This window comes from Parambassis ranga, chromosome 22 (genome assembly GCF_900634625.1).
Source record: "Parambassis ranga chromosome 22, fParRan2.1, whole genome shotgun sequence".
Lineage (NCBI taxonomy): Eukaryota > Metazoa > Chordata > Actinopteri > Ambassidae > Parambassis > Parambassis ranga.
This window is the reverse complement of record NC_041042.1, coordinates 19,390,689-19,404,651: the sequence shown is the minus strand read 5'-3', so window position 1 is coordinate 19,404,651 and position 13,963 is coordinate 19,390,689. Positions and strand designations below refer to the sequence as shown.

The 13,963-nt window shown below is 44.3% G+C and overlaps 19 non-coding genes across 19 annotated transcripts; all 19 read left to right on the top strand.

Moving 5' to 3' along the window:
• The first annotated feature begins 897 nt into the window (after positions 1-897).
• On the top strand, positions 898-971 carry trnat-agu (transfer RNA threonine (anticodon AGU)). The gene has a single exon. It is a non-coding gene; the product is annotated as a tRNA-Thr (tRNA).
• A 562-nt stretch (positions 972-1,533) lies between these two features.
• Positions 1,534-1,607, top strand: trnat-ugu (transfer RNA threonine (anticodon UGU)). The gene has a single exon. It is a non-coding gene; the product is annotated as a tRNA-Thr (tRNA).
• A 937-nt stretch (positions 1,608-2,544) lies between these two features.
• trnat-agu (transfer RNA threonine (anticodon AGU)) lies at positions 2,545-2,618 on the top strand. The gene has a single exon. It is a non-coding gene; the product is annotated as a tRNA-Thr (tRNA).
• Positions 2,619-2,948: 330 nt separating this feature from the next.
• Positions 2,949-3,022, top strand: trnat-ugu (transfer RNA threonine (anticodon UGU)). Its single transcript has one exon. It is a non-coding gene; the product is annotated as a tRNA-Thr (tRNA).
• Positions 3,023-3,959: 937 nt separating this feature from the next.
• trnat-agu (transfer RNA threonine (anticodon AGU)) lies at positions 3,960-4,033 on the top strand. Its single transcript has one exon. It is a non-coding gene; the product is annotated as a tRNA-Thr (tRNA).
• Positions 4,034-4,363: 330 nt separating this feature from the next.
• trnat-ugu (transfer RNA threonine (anticodon UGU)) lies at positions 4,364-4,437 on the top strand. Its single transcript has one exon. It is a non-coding gene; the product is annotated as a tRNA-Thr (tRNA).
• A 937-nt stretch (positions 4,438-5,374) lies between these two features.
• trnat-agu (transfer RNA threonine (anticodon AGU)) lies at positions 5,375-5,448 on the top strand. Its single transcript has one exon. It is a non-coding gene; the product is annotated as a tRNA-Thr (tRNA).
• Positions 5,449-5,778: 330 nt separating this feature from the next.
• trnat-ugu (transfer RNA threonine (anticodon UGU)) lies at positions 5,779-5,852 on the top strand. The gene has a single exon. It is a non-coding gene; the product is annotated as a tRNA-Thr (tRNA).
• Positions 5,853-6,789: 937 nt separating this feature from the next.
• Positions 6,790-6,863, top strand: trnat-agu (transfer RNA threonine (anticodon AGU)). The gene has a single exon. It is a non-coding gene; the product is annotated as a tRNA-Thr (tRNA).
• Positions 6,864-7,193: 330 nt separating this feature from the next.
• Positions 7,194-7,267, top strand: trnat-ugu (transfer RNA threonine (anticodon UGU)). Its single transcript has one exon. It is a non-coding gene; the product is annotated as a tRNA-Thr (tRNA).
• A 937-nt stretch (positions 7,268-8,204) lies between these two features.
• Positions 8,205-8,278, top strand: trnat-agu (transfer RNA threonine (anticodon AGU)). Its single transcript has one exon. It is a non-coding gene; the product is annotated as a tRNA-Thr (tRNA).
• Positions 8,279-8,608: 330 nt separating this feature from the next.
• Positions 8,609-8,682, top strand: trnat-ugu (transfer RNA threonine (anticodon UGU)). The gene has a single exon. It is a non-coding gene; the product is annotated as a tRNA-Thr (tRNA).
• A 937-nt stretch (positions 8,683-9,619) lies between these two features.
• Positions 9,620-9,693, top strand: trnat-agu (transfer RNA threonine (anticodon AGU)). Its single transcript has one exon. It is a non-coding gene; the product is annotated as a tRNA-Thr (tRNA).
• A 330-nt stretch (positions 9,694-10,023) lies between these two features.
• trnat-ugu (transfer RNA threonine (anticodon UGU)) lies at positions 10,024-10,097 on the top strand. Its single transcript has one exon. It is a non-coding gene; the product is annotated as a tRNA-Thr (tRNA).
• Positions 10,098-11,034: 937 nt separating this feature from the next.
• Positions 11,035-11,108, top strand: trnat-agu (transfer RNA threonine (anticodon AGU)). Its single transcript has one exon. It is a non-coding gene; the product is annotated as a tRNA-Thr (tRNA).
• A 330-nt stretch (positions 11,109-11,438) lies between these two features.
• On the top strand, positions 11,439-11,512 carry trnat-ugu (transfer RNA threonine (anticodon UGU)). The gene has a single exon. It is a non-coding gene; the product is annotated as a tRNA-Thr (tRNA).
• A 937-nt stretch (positions 11,513-12,449) lies between these two features.
• Positions 12,450-12,523, top strand: trnat-agu (transfer RNA threonine (anticodon AGU)). The gene has a single exon. It is a non-coding gene; the product is annotated as a tRNA-Thr (tRNA).
• A 330-nt stretch (positions 12,524-12,853) lies between these two features.
• trnat-ugu (transfer RNA threonine (anticodon UGU)) lies at positions 12,854-12,927 on the top strand. The gene has a single exon. It is a non-coding gene; the product is annotated as a tRNA-Thr (tRNA).
• A 937-nt stretch (positions 12,928-13,864) lies between these two features.
• trnat-agu (transfer RNA threonine (anticodon AGU)) lies at positions 13,865-13,938 on the top strand. The gene has a single exon. It is a non-coding gene; the product is annotated as a tRNA-Thr (tRNA).
• Positions 13,939-13,963: the final 25 nt, after the last annotated feature.

Sequence of the window (13,963 nt, the reverse complement as noted above, 5' to 3'; positions counted from 1 at the left end):
CGTTACAGGCCAAACAACTAATTGGGCCATCCTGGACTCCCAGCGACTACTCATTGCTGTATCAGGTGCTGTGCCATAGTTGGTTAAAGCACCTGAAATTATTGTGGTGTGGATCAGACATGTTGATGAAGATTCTCAGTAATCTAGGTCATTTTCATTCAAAACGGTTGAAGTGAGGCAACTGGACTTTTGGAGTTTTCTTGAAGACATTTCTCTGCTCCTCCAAGCAGCTTCACCAGTTCTAACTCTTTGGTGGGGAAACATGATTTATATGTGGTGGAGGACCTCAGTGGGTGGGTCTGTGAGAAACTCACCAACAGTAGCTGTAAATGTCTCCATAGTTACCTGTGTTGGTCTGACTGTCTGTGTCTGGTGTATCTAACCACTGGTTATAACGACTATGAAACTACAGGGGGGCTGTGGTGGCGAGACAGGCCGATAGTCCATTGTTCTTGCTGGGCACATGTGACTTGGAGTGAAACTTTGGAGCTCTAGTTGATGGCCCATCGTTAGGGTTTGAATGGGGGTGAAACCTGCTAGGAAGGGATGAAAGGTAATCTATGGAGTTTAGTGCAGTGAGGAATGCTTTGATCTCTATATTAGCTGTACTACCAGCTTTATCCAGGAGGGGCCATTCTGTGTCTCTATGGACTCCCTAAGATACACAAAGATGGAGTTCGTCTTAGACCCATCGTATGCAGCGCTAATTCAGTTACATATAATGTGGCCAAACATCTAGCAGTCATCCTGTCTCCATTGGTGGGCAACACACCACACCGTGTACCCAACTCACAGGACTTTGCGGATAAAATCAAACAGATTATAATGGACAGATGACACCATGGTACCTCTTGATGTAACTTCGCTTTTCACACAGCTCTCTCCAATGCTGCATCAGGCGCTGTGGCTTAGTTGGTCAAAGCGCCTGTCTAGTAAACAGGAGATCCTGGGTTCAAATCCCAGCAGTGCCTTTGTGTCTGCTTTCCAGATATTGTAATGGGATGCAGATACACTTGTACACTTGCTGTAGGGTGGCAGTGTCCACTAATGAACATGAGGCTGAAAACAAATAATATTAATCAGTTACTATTATCACCTTCTATTCCTAAGAAAAAGAATTGCATCCTTATGATGCACTGTCATGCAACTTGCTTAGGACGTCAAAGGCAACAGGAGATCCTGGGTTCAAATCCCAGCAGTGCCTTTGTGTCTGCTTTCCAGATATTTTAATGGGATGCAGATCACACTTGTTACACTTGCTGTAGGGTGGCAGTGTAACTAATGAACATGAGGCTGAAAACAAATAATATTAATCAGTTACTATTATCACCTTCTATTCCATAAGAAAAGAATTGCATCCTTATGATGCACTGTCATGCAAACTTGCTTAGGACGTCAAAGTGCTGGCATGCCAGCACTGACCAACACACTCTTTTGTATGTCAACTTTTGTAACTTTATAGACAAAGCATGAGTAAGACAAGTTGTAGCGACCATCCCGGATTCCAGTATAATAGTATGTAGCATACCTCAAGGCGCTGTGGCTTAGTTGGTCAAAGCGCCTGTCTTGTAAACAGGAGACCCTGGGTTCAAATCCCAGCAGTGCCTTTCTGATTTTTTGTGCAAAATATGTTTGTGGTCTGTTTTTCGTTACAGGCCAAACAACTAATTGGGCCATCCTGGACTCCCAGCGACTACTCATTGCTGTATCAGGTGCTGTGTAATAGTTGGTTAAAGCACCTGAAATTATTGTGGTGTGGATCAGACATGTTGATGAAGATTCTCAGTAATCTAGGTCATTTTCATTCAAAACGGTTGAAGTGAGGCAACTGGACTTTTGGAGTTTTCTTGAAGACATTTCTCTGCTCCTCCAAGCAGCTTCACCAGTTCTAACTCTTTGGTGGGGAAACATGATTTATATGTGGTGGAGGACCTCAGTGGGTGGGTCTGTGAGAAACTCACCAACAGTAGCTGTAAATGTCTCCATAGTTACCTGTGTTGGTCTGACTGTCTGTGTCTGGTGTATCTAACCACTGGTTATAACGACTATGAAACTACAGGGGGGCTGTGGTGGCGAGACAGGCTGATAGTCCATTGTTCTTGCTGGGCACATGTGACTTGGAGTGAAACTTTGGAGCTCTAGTTGATGGCCCATCGTTAGGGTTTGAATGGGGGTGAAACCTGCTAGGAAGGGATGAAAGGTAATCTATGGAGTTTAGTGCAGTGAGGAATGCTTTGATCTCTATATTAGCTGTACTACCAGCTTTATCCAGGAGGGGCCATTCTGTGTCTCTATGGACTCCCTAAGATACACAAAGATGGAGTTCGTCTTAGACCCATCGTATGCAGCGCTAATTCAGTTACATATAATGTGGCCAAACATCTAGCAGTCATCCTGTCTCCATTGGTGGGCAACACACCACACCGTGTACCCAACTCACAGGACTTTGCGGATAAAATCAAACAGATTATAATGGACAGATGACACCATGGTACCTCTTGATGTAACTTCGCTTTTCACACAGCTCTCTCCAATGCTGCATCAGGCGCTGTGGCTTAGTTGGTCAAAGCGCCTGTCTAGTAAACAGGAGATCCTGGGTTCAAATCCCAGCAGTGCCTTTGTGTCTGCTTTCCAGATATTTTAATGGGATGCAGATCACACTTGTTACACTTGCTGTAGGGTGGCAGTGTAACTAATGAACATGAGGCTGAAAACAAATAATATTAATCAGTTACTATTATCACCTTCTATTCCATAAGAAAAAGAATTGCATCCTTATGATGCACTGTCATGCAAACTTGCTTAGGACGTCAAAGTGCTGGCATGCCAGCACTGACCAACACACTCTTTTGTATGTCAACTTTTGTAACTTTATAGACAAAGCATGAGTAAGACAAGTTGTAGCGACCATCCCGGATTCCAGTATAATAGTATGTAGCATACCTCAAGGCGCTGTGGCTTAGTTGGTCAAAGCGCCTGTCTTGTAAACAGGAGACCCTGGGTTCAAATCCCAGCAGTGCCTTTCTGATTTTTTGTGCAAAATATGTTTGTGGTCTGTTTTTCGTTACAGGCCAAACAACTAATTGGGCCATCCTGGACTCCCAGCGACTACTCATTGCTGTATCAGGTGCTGTGCCATAGTTGGTTAAAGCACCTGAAATTATTGTGGTGTGGATCAGACATGTTGATGAAGATTCTCAGTAATCTAGGTCATTTTCATTCAAAACGGTTGAAGTGAGGCAACTGGACTTTTGGAGTTTTCTTGAAGACATTTCTCTGCTCCTCCAAGCAGCTTCACCAGTTCTAACTCTTTGGTGGGGAAACATGATTTATATGTGGTGGAGGACCTCAGTGGGTGGGTCTGTGAGAAACTCACCAACAGTAGCTGTAAATGTCTCCATAGTTACCTGTGTTGGTCTGACTGTCTGTGTCTGGTGTATCTAACCACTGGTTATAACGACTATGAAACTACAGGGGGGCTGTGGTGGCGAGACAGGCCGATAGTCCATTGTTCTTGCTGGGCACATGTGACTTGGAGTGAAACTTTGGAGCTCTAGTTGATGGCCCATCGTTAGGGTTTGAATGGGGGTGAAACCTGCTAGGAAGGGATGAAAGGTAATCTATGGAGTTTAGTGCAGTGAGGAATGCTTTGATCTCTATATTAGCTGTACTACCAGCTTTATCCAGGAGGGGCCATTCTGTGTCTCTATGGACTCCCTAAGATACACAAAGATGGAGTTCGTCTTAGACCCATCGTATGCAGCGCTAATTCAGTTACATATAATGTGGCCAAACATCTAGCAGTCATCCTGTCTCCATTGGTGGGCAACACACCACACCGTGTACCCAACTCACAGGACTTTGCGGATAAAATCAAACAGATTATAATGGACAGATGACACCATGGTACCTCTTGATGTAACTTCGCTTTTCACACAGCTCTCTCCAATGCTGCATCAGGCGCTGTGGCTTAGTTGGTCAAAGCGCCTGTCTAGTAAACAGGAGATCCTGGGTTCAAATCCCAGCAGTGCCTTTGTGTCTGCTTTCCAGATATTTTAATGGGATGCAGATCACACTTGTTACACTTGCTGTAGGGTGGCAGTGTAACTAATGAACATGAGGCTGAAAACAAATAATATTAATCAGTTACTATTATCACCTTCTATTCCATAAGAAAAAGAATTGCATCCTTATGATGCACTGTCATGCAAACTTGCTTAGGACGTCAAAGTGCTGGCATGCCAGCACTGACCAACACACTCTTTTGTATGTCAACTTTTGTAACTTTATAGACAAAGCATGAGTAAGACAAGTTGTAGCGACCATCCCGGATTCCAGTATAATAGTATGTAGCATACCTCAAGGCGCTGTGGCTTAGTTGGTCAAAGCGCCTGTCTTGTAAACAGGAGACCCTGGGTTCAAATCCCAGCAGTGCCTTTCTGATTTTTTGTGCAAAATATGTTTGTGGTCTGTTTTTCGTTACAGGCCAAACAACTAATTGGGCCATCCTGGACTCCCAGCGACTACTCATTGCTGTATCAGGTGCTGTGCCATAGTTGGTTAAAGCACCTGAAATTATTGTGGTGTGGATCAGACATGTTGATGAAGATTCTCAGTAATCTAGGTCATTTTCATTCAAAACGGTTGAAGTGAGGCAACTGGACTTTTGGAGTTTTCTTGAAGACATTTCTCTGCTCCTCCAAGCAGCTTCACCAGTTCTAACTCTTTGGTGGGGAAACATGATTTATATGTGGTGGAGGACCTCAGTGGGTGGGTCTGTGAGAAACTCACCAACAGTAGCTGTAAATGTCTCCATAGTTACCTGTGTTGGTCTGACTGTCTGTGTCTGGTGTATCTAACCACTGGTTATAACGACTATGAAACTACAGGGGGGCTGTGGTGGCGAGACAGGCCGATAGTCCATTGTTCTTGCTGGGCACATGTGACTTGGAGTGAAACTTTGGAGCTCTAGTTGATGGCCCATCGTTAGGGTTTGAATGGGGGTGAAACCTGCTAGGAAGGGATGAAAGGTAATCTATGGAGTTTAGTGCAGTGAGGAATGCTTTGATCTCTATATTAGCTGTACTACCAGCTTTATCCAGGAGGGGCCATTCTGTGTCTCTATGGACTCCCTAAGATACACAAAGATGGAGTTCGTCTTAGACCCATCGTATGCAGCGCTAATTCAGTTACATATAATGTGGCCAAACATCTAGCAGTCATCCTGTCTCCATTGGTGGGCAACACACCACACCGTGTACCCAACTCACAGGACTTTGCGGATAAAATCAAACAGATTATAATGGACAGATGACACCATGGTACCTCTTGATGTAACTTCGCTTTTCACACAGCTCTCTCCAATGCTGCATCAGGCGCTGTGGCTTAGTTGGTCAAAGCGCCTGTCTAGTAAACAGGAGATCCTGGGTTCAAATCCCAGCAGTGCCTTTGTGTCTGCTTTCCAGATATTTTAATGGGATGCAGATCACACTTGTTACACTTGCTGTAGGGTGGCAGTGTAACTAATGAACATGAGGCTGAAAACAAATAATATTAATCAGTTACTATTATCACCTTCTATTCCATAAGAAAAAGAATTGCATCCTTATGATGCACTGTCATGCAAACTTGCTTAGGACGTCAAAGTGCTGGCATGCCAGCACTGACCAACACACTCTTTTGTATGTCAACTTTTGTAACTTTATAGACAAAGCATGAGTAAGACAAGTTGTAGCGACCATCCCGGATTCCAGTATAATAGTATGTAGCATACCTCAAGGCGCTGTGGCTTAGTTGGTCAAAGCGCCTGTCTTGTAAACAGGAGACCCTGGGTTCAAATCCCAGCAGTGCCTTTCTGATTTTTTGTGCAAAATATGTTTGTGGTCTGTTTTTCGTTACAGGCCAAACAACTAATTGGGCCATCCTGGACTCCCAGCGACTACTCATTGCTGTATCAGGTGCTGTGCCATAGTTGGTTAAAGCACCTGAAATTATTGTGGTGTGGATCAGACATGTTGATGAAGATTCTCAGTAATCTAGGTCATTTTCATTCAAAACGGTTGAAGTGAGGCAACTGGACTTTTGGAGTTTTCTTGAAGACATTTCTCTGCTCCTCCAAGCAGCTTCACCAGTTCTAACTCTTTGGTGGGGAAACATGATTTATATGTGGTGGAGGACCTCAGTGGGTGGGTCTGTGAGAAACTCACCAACAGTAGCTGTAAATGTCTCCATAGTTACCTGTGTTGGTCTGACTGTCTGTGTCTGGTGTATCTAACCACTGGTTATAACGACTATGAAACTACAGGGGGGCTGTGGTGGCGAGACAGGCCGATAGTCCATTGTTCTTGCTGGGCACATGTGACTTGGAGTGAAACTTTGGAGCTCTAGTTGATGGCCCATCGTTAGGGTTTGAATGGGGGTGAAACCTGCTAGGAAGGGATGAAAGGTAATCTATGGAGTTTAGTGCAGTGAGGAATGCTTTGATCTCTATATTAGCTGTACTACCAGCTTTATCCAGGAGGGGCCATTCTGTGTCTCTATGGACTCCCTAAGATACACAAAGATGGAGTTCGTCTTAGACCCATCGTATGCAGCGCTAATTCAGTTACATATAATGTGGCCAAACATCTAGCAGTCATCCTGTCTCCATTGGTGGGCAACACACCACACCGTGTACCCAACTCACAGGACTTTGCGGATAAAATCAAACAGATTATAATGGACAGATGACACCATGGTACCTCTTGATGTAACTTCGCTTTTCACACAGCTCTCTCCAATGCTGCATCAGGCGCTGTGGCTTAGTTGGTCAAAGCGCCTGTCTAGTAAACAGGAGATCCTGGGTTCAAATCCCAGCAGTGCCTTTGTGTCTGCTTTCCAGATATTTTAATGGGATGCAGATCACACTTGTTACACTTGCTGTAGGGTGGCAGTGTAACTAATGAACATGAGGCTGAAAACAAATAATATTAATCAGTTACTATTATCACCTTCTATTCCATAAGAAAAAGAATTGCATCCTTATGATGCACTGTCATGCAAACTTGCTTAGGACGTCAAAGTGCTGGCATGCCAGCACTGACCAACACACTCTTTTGTATGTCAACTTTTGTAACTTTATAGACAAAGCATGAGTAAGACAAGTTGTAGCGACCATCCCGGATTCCAGTATAATAGTATGTAGCATACCTCAAGGCGCTGTGGCTTAGTTGGTCAAAGCGCCTGTCTTGTAAACAGGAGACCCTGGGTTCAAATCCCAGCAGTGCCTTTCTGATTTTTTGTGCAAAATATGTTTGTGGTCTGTTTTTCGTTACAGGCCAAACAACTAATTGGGCCATCCTGGACTCCCAGCGACTACTCATTGCTGTATCAGGTGCTGTGCCATAGTTGGTTAAAGCACCTGAAATTATTGTGGTGTGGATCAGACATGTTGATGAAGATTCTCAGTAATCTAGGTCATTTTCATTCAAAACGGTTGAAGTGAGGCAACTGGACTTTTGGAGTTTTCTTGAAGACATTTCTCTGCTCCTCCAAGCAGCTTCACCAGTTCTAACTCTTTGGTGGGGAAACATGATTTATATGTGGTGGAGGACCTCAGTGGGTGGGTCTGTGAGAAACTCACCAACAGTAGCTGTAAATGTCTCCATAGTTACCTGTGTTGGTCTGACTGTCTGTGTCTGGTGTATCTAACCACTGGTTATAACGACTATGAAACTACAGGGGGGCTGTGGTGGCGAGACAGGCCGATAGTCCATTGTTCTTGCTGGGCACATGTGACTTGGAGTGAAACTTTGGAGCTCTAGTTGATGGCCCATCGTTAGGGTTTGAATGGGGGTGAAACCTGCTAGGAAGGGATGAAAGGTAATCTATGGAGTTTAGTGCAGTGAGGAATGCTTTGATCTCTATATTAGCTGTACTACCAGCTTTATCCAGGAGGGGCCATTCTGTGTCTCTATGGACTCCCTAAGATACACAAAGATGGAGTTCGTCTTAGACCCATCGTATGCAGCGCTAATTCAGTTACATATAATGTGGCCAAACATCTAGCAGTCATCCTGTCTCCATTGGTGGGCAACACACCACACCGTGTACCCAACTCACAGGACTTTGCGGATAAAATCAAACAGATTATAATGGACAGATGACACCATGGTACCTCTTGATGTAACTTCGCTTTTCACACAGCTCTCTCCAATGCTGCATCAGGCGCTGTGGCTTAGTTGGTCAAAGCGCCTGTCTAGTAAACAGGAGATCCTGGGTTCAAATCCCAGCAGTGCCTTTGTGTCTGCTTTCCAGATATTTTAATGGGATGCAGATCACACTTGTTACACTTGCTGTAGGGTGGCAGTGTAACTAATGAACATGAGGCTGAAAACAAATAATATTAATCAGTTACTATTATCACCTTCTATTCCATAAGAAAAAGAATTGCATCCTTATGATGCACTGTCATGCAAACTTGCTTAGGACGTCAAAGTGCTGGCATGCCAGCACTGACCAACACACTCTTTTGTATGTCAACTTTTGTAACTTTATAGACAAAGCATGAGTAAGACAAGTTGTAGCGACCATCCCGGATTCCAGTATAATAGTATGTAGCATACCTCAAGGCGCTGTGGCTTAGTTGGTCAAAGCGCCTGTCTTGTAAACAGGAGACCCTGGGTTCAAATCCCAGCAGTGCCTTTCTGATTTTTTGTGCAAAATATGTTTGTGGTCTGTTTTTCGTTACAGGCCAAACAACTAATTGGGCCATCCTGGACTCCCAGCGACTACTCATTGCTGTATCAGGTGCTGTGCCATAGTTGGTTAAAGCACCTGAAATTATTGTGGTGTGGATCAGACATGTTGATGAAGATTCTCAGTAATCTAGGTCATTTTCATTCAAAACGGTTGAAGTGAGGCAACTGGACTTTTGGAGTTTTCTTGAAGACATTTCTCTGCTCCTCCAAGCAGCTTCACCAGTTCTAACTCTTTGGTGGGGAAACATGATTTATATGTGGTGGAGGACCTCAGTGGGTGGGTCTGTGAGAAACTCACCAACAGTAGCTGTAAATGTCTCCATAGTTACCTGTGTTGGTCTGACTGTCTGTGTCTGGTGTATCTAACCACTGGTTATAACGACTATGAAACTACAGGGGGGCTGTGGTGGCGAGACAGGCCGATAGTCCATTGTTCTTGCTGGGCACATGTGACTTGGAGTGAAACTTTGGAGCTCTAGTTGATGGCCCATCGTTAGGGTTTGAATGGGGGTGAAACCTGCTAGGAAGGGATGAAAGGTAATCTATGGAGTTTAGTGCAGTGAGGAATGCTTTGATCTCTATATTAGCTGTACTACCAGCTTTATCCAGGAGGGGCCATTCTGTGTCTCTATGGACTCCCTAAGATACACAAAGATGGAGTTCGTCTTAGACCCATCGTATGCAGCGCTAATTCAGTTACATATAATGTGGCCAAACATCTAGCAGTCATCCTGTCTCCATTGGTGGGCAACACACCACACCGTGTACCCAACTCACAGGACTTTGCGGATAAAATCAAACAGATTATAATGGACAGATGACACCATGGTACCTCTTGATGTAACTTCGCTTTTCACACAGCTCTCTCCAATGCTGCATCAGGCGCTGTGGCTTAGTTGGTCAAAGCGCCTGTCTAGTAAACAGGAGATCCTGGGTTCAAATCCCAGCAGTGCCTTTGTGTCTGCTTTCCAGATATTTTAATGGGATGCAGATCACACTTGTTACACTTGCTGTAGGGTGGCAGTGTAACTAATGAACATGAGGCTGAAAACAAATAATATTAATCAGTTACTATTATCACCTTCTATTCCATAAGAAAAAGAATTGCATCCTTATGATGCACTGTCATGCAAACTTGCTTAGGACGTCAAAGTGCTGGCATGCCAGCACTGACCAACACACTCTTTTGTATGTCAACTTTTGTAACTTTATAGACAAAGCATGAGTAAGACAAGTTGTAGCGACCATCCCGGATTCCAGTATAATAGTATGTAGCATACCTCAAGGCGCTGTGGCTTAGTTGGTCAAAGCGCCTGTCTTGTAAACAGGAGACCCTGGGTTCAAATCCCAGCAGTGCCTTTCTGATTTTTTGTGCAAAATATGTTTGTGGTCTGTTTTTCGTTACAGGCCAAACAACTAATTGGGCCATCCTGGACTCCCAGCGACTACTCATTGCTGTATCAGGTGCTGTGTAATAGTTGGTTAAAGCACCTGAAATTATTGTGGTGTGGATCAGACATGTTGATGAAGATTCTCAGTAATCTAGGTCATTTTCATTCAAAACGGTTGAAGTGAGGCAACTGGACTTTTGGAGTTTTCTTGAAGACATTTCTCTGCTCCTCCAAGCAGCTTCACCAGTTCTAACTCTTTGGTGGGGAAACATGATTTATATGTGGTGGAGGACCTCAGTGGGTGGGTCTGTGAGAAACTCACCAACAGTAGCTGTAAATGTCTCCATAGTTACCTGTGTTGGTCTGACTGTCTGTGTCTGGTGTATCTAACCACTGGTTATAACGACTATGAAACTACAGGGGGGCTGTGGTGGCGAGACAGGCTGATAGTCCATTGTTCTTGCTGGGCACATGTGACTTGGAGTGAAACTTTGGAGCTCTAGTTGATGGCCCATCGTTAGGGTTTGAATGGGGGTGAAACCTGCTAGGAAGGGATGAAAGGTAATCTATGGAGTTTAGTGCAGTGAGGAATGCTTTGATCTCTATATTAGCTGTACTACCAGCTTTATCCAGGAGGGGCCATTCTGTGTCTCTATGGACTCCCTAAGATACACAAAGATGGAGTTCGTCTTAGACCCATCGTATGCAGCGCTAATTCAGTTACATATAATGTGGCCAAACATCTAGCAGTCATCCTGTCTCCATTGGTGGGCAACACACCACACCGTGTACCCAACTCACAGGACTTTGCGGATAAAATCAAACAGATTATAATGGACAGATGACACCATGGTACCTCTTGATGTAACTTCGCTTTTCACACAGCTCTCTCCAATGCTGCATCAGGCGCTGTGGCTTAGTTGGTCAAAGCGCCTGTCTAGTAAACAGGAGATCCTGGGTTCAAATCCCAGCAGTGCCTTTGTGTCTGCTTTCCAGATATTTTAATGGGATGCAGATCACACTTGTTACACTTGCTGTAGGGTGGCAGTGTAACTAATGAACATGAGGCTGAAAACAAATAATATTAATCAGTTACTATTATCACCTTCTATTCCATAAGAAAAAGAATTGCATCCTTATGATGCACTGTCATGCAAACTTGCTTAGGACGTCAAAGTGCTGGCATGCCAGCACTGACCAACACACTCTTTTGTATGTCAACTTTTGTAACTTTATAGACAAAGCATGAGTAAGACAAGTTGTAGCGACCATCCCGGATTCCAGTATAATAGTATGTAGCATACCTCAAGGCGCTGTGGCTTAGTTGGTCAAAGTGCCTGTCTTGTAAACAGGAGACCCTGGGTTCAAATCCCAGCAGTGCCTTTCTGATTTTTTGTGCAAAATATGTTTGTGGTCTGTTTTTCGTTACAGGCCAAACAACTAATTGGGCCATCCTGGACTCCCAGCGACTACTCATTGCTGTATCAGGTGCTGTGCCATAGTTGGTTAAAGCACCTGAAATTATTGTGGTGTGGATCAGACATGTTGATGAAGATTCTCAGTAATCTAGGTCATTTTCATTCAAAACGGTTGAAGTGAGGCAACTGGACTTTTGGAGTTTTCTTGAAGACATTTCTCTGCTCCTCCAAGCAGCTTCACCAGTTCTAACTCTTTGGTGGGGAAACATGATTTATATGTGGTGGAGGACCTCAGTGGGTGGGTCTGTGAGAAACTCACCAACAGTAGCTGTAAATGTCTCCATAGTTACCTGTGTTGGTCTGACTGTCTGTGTCTGGTGTATCTAACCACTGGTTATAACGACTATGAAACTACAGGGGGGCTGTGGTGGCGAGACAGGCCGATAGTCCATTGTTCTTGCTGGGCACATGTGACTTGGAGTGAAACTTTGGAGCTCTAGTTGATGGCCCATCGTTAGGGTTTGAATGGGGGTGAAACCTGCTAGGAAGGGATGAAAGGTAATCTATGGAGTTTAGTGCAGTGAGGAATGCTTTGATCTCTATATTAGCTGTACTACCAGCTTTATCCAGGAGGGGCCATTCTGTGTCTCTATGGACTCCCTAAGATACACAAAGATGGAGTTCGTCTTAGACCCATCGTATGCAGCGCTAATTCAGTTACATATAATGTGGCCAAACATCTAGCAGTCATCCTGTCTCCATTGGTGGGCAACACACCACACCGTGTACCCAACTCACAGGACTTTGCGGATAAAATCAAACAGATTATAATGGACAGATGACACCATGGTACCTCTTGATGTAACTTCGCTTTTCACACAGCTCTCTCCAATGCTGCATCAGGCGCTGTGGCTTAGTTGGTCAAAGCGCCTGTCTAGTAAACAGGAGATCCTGGGTTCAAATCCCAGCAGTGCCTTTGTGTCTGCTTTCCAGATATTTTAATGGGATGCAGATCACACTTGTTACACTTGCTGTAGGGTGGCAGTGTAACTAATGAACATGAGGCTGAAAACAAATAATATTAATCAGTTACTATTATCACCTTCTATTCCATAAGAAAAAGAATTGCATCCTTATGATGCACTGTCATGCAAACTTGCTTAGGACGTCAAAGTGCTGGCATGCCAGCACTGACCAACACACTCTTTTGTATGTCAACTTTTGTAACTTTATAGACAAAGCATGAGTAAGACAAGTTGTAGCGACCATCCCGGATTCCAGTATAATAGTATGTAGCATACCTCAAGGCGCTGTGGCTTAGTTGGTCAAAGCGCCTGTCTTGTAAACAGGAGACCCTGGGTTCAAATCCCAGCAGTGCCTTTCTGATTTTTTGTGCAAAATATGTTTGTGGTCTGTTTTTCGTTACAGGCCAAACAACTAATTGGGCCATCCTGGACTCCCAGCGACTACTCATTGCTGTATCAGGTGCTGTGCCATAGTTGGTTAAAGCACCTGAAATTATTGTGGTGTGGATCAGACATGTTGATGAAGATTCTCAGTAATCTAGGTCATTTTCATTCAAAACGGTTGAAGTGAGGCAACTGGACTTTTGGAGTTTTCTTGAAGACATTTCTCTGCTCCTCCAAGCAGCTTCACCAGTTCTAACTCTTTGGTGGGGAAACATGATTTATATGTGGTGGAGGACCTCAGTGGGTGGGTCTGTGAGAAACTCACCAACAGTAGCTGTAAATGTCTCCATAGTTACCTGTGTTGGTCTGACTGTCTGTGTCTGGTGTATCTAACCACTGGTTATAACGACTATGAAACTACAGGGGGGCTGTGGTGGCGAGACAGGCCGATAGTCCATTGTTCTTGCTGGGCACATGTGACTTGGAGTGAAACTTTGGAGCTCTAGTTGATGGCCCATCGTTAGGGTTTGAATGGGGGTGAAACCTGCTAGGAAGGGATGAAAGGTAATCTATGGAGTTTAGTGCAGTGAGGAATGCTTTGATCTCTATATTAGCTGTACTACCAGCTTTATCCAGGAGGGGCCATTCTGTGTCTCTATGGACTCCCTAAGATACACAAAGATGGAGTTCGTCTTAGACCCATCGTATGCAGCGCTAATTCAGTTACATATAATGTGGCCAAACATCTAGCAGTCATCCTGTCTCCATTGGTGGGCAACACACCACACCGTGTACCCAACTCACAGGACTTTGCGGATAAAATCAAACAGATTATAATGGACAGATGACACCATGGTACCTCTTGATGTAACTTCGCTTTTCACACAGCTCTCTCCAATGCTGCATCAGGCGCTGTGGCTTAGTTGGTCAAAGCGCCTGTCTAGTAAACAGGAGATCCTGGGTTCAAATCCCAGCAGTGCCTTTGTGTCTGCTTTCCAGATATTTTA